This window comes from Dermacentor variabilis, chromosome 7 (assembly GCF_050947875.1).
Source record: "Dermacentor variabilis isolate Ectoservices chromosome 7, ASM5094787v1, whole genome shotgun sequence".
Taxonomy (NCBI): Eukaryota; Metazoa; Arthropoda; class Arachnida; order Ixodida; family Ixodidae; genus Dermacentor; species Dermacentor variabilis.
The window spans coordinates 126,155,928-126,163,096 of NC_134574.1; positions in this window are offsets into that span (position 1 = coordinate 126,155,928).

A 7,169-nucleotide genomic window follows, 5' to 3' on the forward strand; every position below is an offset into this window, starting at 1 on the left:
TTGAGTAGCTTCCATGGCGTTGACTACTATGTGTTGGACGGAATATAGACGGACGCCGGCGCTGCTAGAGAGAGGTTGGTGTAACCGCGAGTCTTTTGAACGCCGCTCTTTGTGCAGTTCCTTTGCTGCGTAGTGAGCGGCCCCGTCGCACTGCTCCGGATGGTTTCCTTCCCGGAGAAAGGCCGAGCTCGCCCACTGGTTCCTCGATACAAGGCTCAGCCGGTGAGCGTGATGAGTGGGATGCATTGCAGCGATGGAGGCGGCTGGGAATTTGTACGAATGGCTACAAGAGAACAGTATCTACGATGTTTGTCGATGCTGGACGTTTCAGCGCCATCGGCTACCGTTCAGGATCGCGACGCGGGACCGCGCTCTTCCAGCCAGCAAGGAAAGGCCGTCTCCCACCCCGGCTCTGTTGCGTCCGCGGCACCAAGATGTTGCACGAAGCCGCGCGTTGTTCGCTTTAAGCGCGTCAACTCGCTGGCGGAGAGCGCCCGATCGACGAGCCCAATCATTTCTTTTCCTAACTCACCAGCCGACCGCAGGGATGTGGATGATCCTGCGTCTCTACTTCCGGCGCTTCCTGAAGGCAGCGGCGACCATGGAGCTCGAGAGGCGAGCGGGGATGTAAACACCCAGGCCGACGCAAGATTCACAGCTTCCGAGATTCGGGACATGGTTGAGTCGGGAACGCGCGAGCCCGGAAGACGTTCACTTTGCCTCGTGCCTGACGCGCAAACCGCGAGACTTCCTCGAGATCAGAATGGAGAGGATGACGATGTACTCATACTTTCCGAAAGCTTCCCTCGCCGGGTGGAAAGCTCGGCCGGTACCGAGTTGGAGGAGCACCTTTCCGTGCGGACCGCAGGCGATGGTGGAGTGGCCTCCGGGAGCATTCCTTCTCGATCGACGGCGACTGCTAGCGGTGAGATAGTTGCTGTGACCACAGACGATGACGTTTACATTGTGTGCGAGAACTTCGCCCCTTGGCGGAGGCGCTCCGCAGGCACGGCCCCCGACGACTACGATGTGATCGTTGAGTCTTCCGACGACGGCGACGACGACGTCATCGTTGAGTCTTGGGTCAACGGTCGTGGCAGGAGCCAGTCGGGAGACGATGCGTCCGAGACCGGTCGCCCTCGACAGAGGCTGCGGGGAGGTGGTGTCGACCTTGCCGTGCCGGGCGGCTATTCTCAGCGAAGCCGCCTCTCTCGCTCTAACCGTTCGCGCGAAAGTGCGGGTGCAGTCGAAGTGCCATTGGTGACCACAGTATGCCGCAACCAGCAGGGGGCTTCGACAGCCGGTGCAGCGACAAACTTCCTCGACCGCAGTCGTAGTCACAGGCGCGCCGCTTTATTCGAGCTCAACACCGTGGGATGGCTCAGCACCCTCCGATTATGCCAAGATGAGAGGACTGCGCGCCGAGTTCTTCGCCTGTACAAAGAAGGAATCAACGGCCGCTCGATGGAGGCCTGTTCTGCCGAAATGCGCACCCTGGTACGTGCTGCTGTCGCGCGCAGACGCGAGGAAGCAAGCCAGCTCAGTAGATTGCTTCGTGTAATAGAGCGTGTCAACTGGCAACTTTAAGGAATGACAGACAGGCGGAAAAACTTTAATATCCGACATGTTTGTGGACTCGGCTCCCGCGTAGGTGTCAGCCAGGAGATCTTGCCTCCTACCAGTTTCCTTGGCCCGCTGGATTACCCGAAGTTCCTCGTCCAGCGCTGAGCTCAGCAGGTGGGCCCGCCAACGCGCGCGGAGGCTGTCGGTGGAGGCTGCATTCTTGTTAATGATTACTAATCCCTGGTACTTTCATAGTATGAGTGCTAAGGTGGCTCGTGCATCGCTATGTTTGCATTTATCAGTCGTGTGTGTTGCTGGATATGTAACATGTAGTAGTGCCGAACTCTTATGCGACTGTCACCGTTGGATAGACTGCGACTTATTGAGCTGTGGGTGAGGTGGTGGGTAAACGCACCTCTGCAGTTTATAATGTTTAGTAATATGATGGAATCTAGTCATTCGGTCCTCCCGCTCCCACACATCGTGGTACTCTAACGACGGATCAACATTTGTCGCACAGTTCGGAAATTGAGCCCTCGAGCTACGTTGTGTGCTTCCTCGTTAGGGTTGCCCTCTCCGGTGGGTCTTGAGGGTGTGGACTGGAATCCATAGAATGTAGGCGCATGGGTGTTCATGGGTTATTTTGCCTGTTCTGAGAATGCGCCGTGCCTCAGGGGAAATTCTGCCATTTGCAATGTGACGTACTGCCATTCCTGAATCGCTTATTATAGAATTGCTATGTTATTATTGTTATTGTTATGTTATTATGTTATTGTTCTTATTGTTGCTATGTTATTATTGAATTGAATTGCTATGGCCAGAGCTGTAGCTGTCTCAACGTGTCTCGTATTTATTGTAACACTTGTGCTGCATTTTTTATTGTGATCAACTAGTGCTGCCGCAAAACAGCCTTTGTATTTGTAGCTAGAGACGCCTAGGAAGACCACCACTTTGTTGATTCCGAAGTTCTTATCATGGTTTTTGCTCTGCTTTGTCTTTGTTCAATTCGTGTTGTACGGGGCGCATTATTTCTTTCTTTTTTTTTCGTAATGCTGGGACTGTAAGCTTAGTCCGTATGTTTCGTGGAATGTCGTATTTGGTGCCGTATTGTGTGTGTGATAACTGATGCCTAGTTTCTTTGTGATGTATCAACCAGCGTTGGTTTTAGAGAGGCTCTCGTGTTGTGCAACGCGTTGCGCCTCTATCAGTTCCTCAAGTGTATTGTGTAAACCTAGCTCAAGGAGCCTAGCTCTACGCGCCGCTGGTGGCGGCCTTGCTAAGTGCACTTGATAAAGGACGCAGCCGTCCGCCGTAGTGTTTCAGCGTCGTTGCTCGTGCTTCTCTGTTTTATTCGCGTTTTCGGAGCAGCGAAATAAGCGACACACGTCGCATGTGTGTGGTAGCCAAAAGCTTCAAGCTATGTCGAAGAATAATTATTGCCCGGTGGGGTTCTCGAATACCTGTTAAAAACTTACCCGCCGGCGACACGATGACAATGACTCTCGCCAGGTCCCATGACCGGCAGGAAAGGCAGCAATAGATCGTCGCTTTCCGGCGGGAAAACTCTGCCGCCTCCTTTCTCGAGTGTGCTTTAGCAAGGCCGACACCAGTAGCGCGTCTGTCAACGCGCACTACGCGTATGTATAGGGCTATATATACTGTGGTAAGTCTCGGCATTTAATCGCGAAAGAAGAGCGGATAGCTATAACCTAAGGAAACTGCCGTTTTAACGAACTTTGCATTGGAGCCCATCTCCTTAACAGCTCGGGTAGAGCCCTCTATTCGAATGAATAAGCGCTTATCCAATAAACAGTGTAGTTCGCCCACTGCGGCATCTGCTTTTGTCTATACTTTTGCACAATAACGCAGTTCTAAGCTTGTCGTAGCTTTTTGTTACAGCGGAGTTGTTAGCTTTCCGTAAGTCCGTCTCGTGCCGACAAAAAACTCGGCTCAACTGTGCGTCGCCTAGCCACGCAACCTCCTCGCATCACACACGTGCACGGCATGGGCGCGCTTCGCTCTCCCCAGCCGAGGAAAAGCAAGTGTTCGCTTATCCGTGACGTCAGTGATGTGCTAGAAAGCTCTGAGCAGCCGGCACGCTGACAGATGTGTCGCCTCTCTCGTATATAGCAAACACGCGTGCGCAGCTACCATGAGGCGACCGAGTAAAGGCAAGACTCCAGAGGAAGAAGCCTCCTGCACAGGAAGCTCGGCGCACGGCTCAGCGGGACTACGATCGACGAAGGAGAGTCGATCATGCCCATCGCGCCGAGGCCGCCGCCGACAAACAGCCGTCGCCGAGCCGAGGATCCCGAGTTTTGGGCCAGGGACAACGAACGCTGCCCACTGAAAGCTCGGCGCCCCCGGGAATCGGTTCCGGGCCTGCGCGTCACCGAGAACTTCCAACGCCAAGCCCGCAAATCCATGGACAAGCCTAGCAACGCTTCGTATGAGCCTAGCCAAGCCATGCATAACGTCGCAAAACTTAGCAAAACCTAGCAACGCTTAGTGGGGACCTACCCTAGCCATGCATAACCTGGCAAGAACTTTGCAAAACCTAGCAACACTTGCCAAAATCCAGAGCTAGCTCCCCTGTGACTCAGCCTTGCACCACTAGTGCAATTTGTCCACAGGTAAGTCAGGACTCTGTACGGTTGTGGCGTTGAAAACTGACAGGAGAGTCCAGCAATATATATATATATATATATATATATATATATATATATATATATATATATATATTAGGAGCAACCCATAGATGCGATGGTATGTGTAAAGAGTTGACAATGGAGTTGGCTTAGCATACTACACAGTTTCGCACAAACGTCACAAGAGGAAGAATCCTGCTCAGAAGTGTGACAATGTGAATAACCGACACATCGACGAGAGCGAAGCTGTGTAATCTAGTCCTCACCCGCCTCGTCGGAAATACTAGGAGTCGGTATTCTTCTCAGTGATGATTCATCCCTACCCTGGTCGCACGGCCATTTCGGGGTTCCCACGCAAGCTGCGTTGCTGGACTCCACTGTCAGTTTTCACTGCTACAACCGTACAAACTCCTCGCTGACCTTCAATGTGAAGCCGTTGGAAAGTGGTGCGAGAAATAAAAGTGCAGATTACTGTTTCATATAAAGAGCGCACAAAGGCTGCTGTCTATGAGGTGTCTTTTACGTTATAAACATTTATATTTACGTTTTAAAGCAAAAATACGGGACTTCGGTGTCAGTTGCATTGCTGGTTTTTCTTTGAATGAAGCCAAGTATGCCGCCTCACGCCATCGGTGGCTTACTAAAACGGTCGTGGAAGTAACCTCAACAGTGTCACTGTAAACTCTAGCACTGAAACCCTTAAACCGCAGCGGTAATCGCTGATAGCCCGTGTTTGCAATAGATACAAAATTTTAGGACTTATACCGGGATTTATAAGGCAGGCGCATCTACCAGTGCTAACACATATGGAGCAGAAATTTGGAGCTTTACAAAGTAACCCGAGAACAAGTAAAGGAGCGCACAAACAGCGATGGAAGGAAAGAAGTTATGCTTAGCGTTAAGAAATAGGAAGATAACATTGTGAATCTGAGAACGAACCGGGATATCCGATATTCTAGCTGACACTAACAGAAGAAAAATGGAGCTGCATGGGCAGGCCATGTAATGCGTGGGTCATATGATCACGGTGAACCATTAGAGTTGCAGAATGGGTGCGAAGGAAAGGGAAGCGCAGTCCAGTGCGCCAGTAAATTAGGTAAGATGATGAAATTTGGAAACTTGCAGGCCCGAAAAGTCGAGATGGCAATCATTGTGATGATGATACTGTAGGCGGTGCTTCCAAAACGTGACTGGAGTCTACGCAAGGCATGGGCACCTCCCGTGCCCACGGCTAAGGTTTTGATTTAATGCCAGTGAGGTGACTCTACGTTGGAAGCAGAAACTCAGGGCTCCGTCACTGCGGCTCACATCGCATTTTATGCGAAGCATATTACTAGAGCTCAACCCAGCTCCTCAGGCGCGGCGGTGTCGCCTTCAATACCACGTGACACCGTGACGTCACGACAGAGGAGAAACGGGGCTCCAACTCGCGCCGTCGTTCGCGGCGTCGCCTTCAAGGCTGACCACATGACACCGTGACGTCACGACAGAGGAGAAACGGGGCTCCAACTCGCGCCGTCGCTCGCGGCGTCGCGGCGGTATATAAGCAGCTGCGCTTGTTTCTAGGTGGCTTTGGCTCAACTCTTGCAAGATGGGCTGGGTGGGAATCGAACCAGCGTCTCCGGAGTGTGAGACGGAGACGCTGCCACTGAGCCACGAGTACGATTCTTCAAAGTGGTACAAAAGCGCCTCTAGTGAATGCGGTGTTGCCTTAGAAACGAGCTGTTTCTAAGGCTCAGGCGTGCGTCGCTTGCTCAGGCGCACATTTCGTTGCCGCGCCGAACGCTGCGTTGCTCGACGCTCACCGCGTCCAATGCGGGGCGCGTAGTCGCTGCACCGTAGCCCATTGTCTTACACCCCTTGGCGGGTCGACGGGAACGCTGTCGCGTTCCACTCTTGAAGGCGAAGCAGAGTAACGCATGAGTTGTTTCTTCGTCTAGCCGAACCAAATATAGCCAAGCAACAGCAGTTCACCAGGCTAAACAGTGGTTCAACAACTAAAATAAAGGCTAGTATGCTTCGCATCCTGGGCTTAACCTTAGCTAAGCCACAGCCATTTTTTCGTGCTGAGCTGCAGGTAGCGGCTTGGATTCCCGACTGCCAGTGGGGGCGAAAGAAAGAGGAGAGAAATAAACTATATTTGTAAAAACGAGCTGACAGTGGAGTCGGCCCAGGTGGGCGGCGTGCATAGTCCAGGATGTCGTGGGCCTGAGCGGATAGCTTGGCCCTGATCACCAGACAATACTGGTCTTCAGGGCTCGAGCTTGTGAAGTGAGCCTCCCATTGCTCGACGGTTGATACGGTTATGCGTGGTATCGATGGGTTGTGCCCACACTCCCCATACCATGTGGTAGACGGTAATGGGCGCAGAGCAGTAGACGCACTTGTAAGTGTAGCTAGCAGGATACAAGGCGTGCAGCAGGGTGCCGTGCGGGAATGTGCCGGTCTGTAGTTTGCGGAGCATCACTGTCTCGTCTAGTCAGCTTGGGATGCGGGGGTGTGTAGGTCTTCCTAACTAGTCTGTAGTGGCTCAGGAAGGAAGGAAGGAAGGAAAAAGTGCAGAAGGAAAGGCAGGGAGGTTAACCAGTTTAGCTTAACCGGTTTGCTACCCTACACATGGAAGAGGGATGGGGCGATGAAAGATGGGGAAGGGGAAGAGAGAGAGAGCGCACAGCACAGCACACACACATCGTCCGTTAGAGTTCATCAATCTGGCATGGTACGTGCTATCACTGTCACAGCCGCTTGTCCAATCACGTCTCTTTCAAAAACCGAAGTAGTCCCTTCGTCGCCTTCACCTGCGATGTCTTCCGTCGGCGGCATGTGAAAATCGTGTCGAGGGGCAAGGGTCTAGTGTCAGAGTGCGCTAGAATGGATGCCAGGGACTGTCGCTGAACATTATATTCAGGACAGTCGCACAGGATGTGTTCCAGCGTCTCCTCGCAAAGACAGGCATTG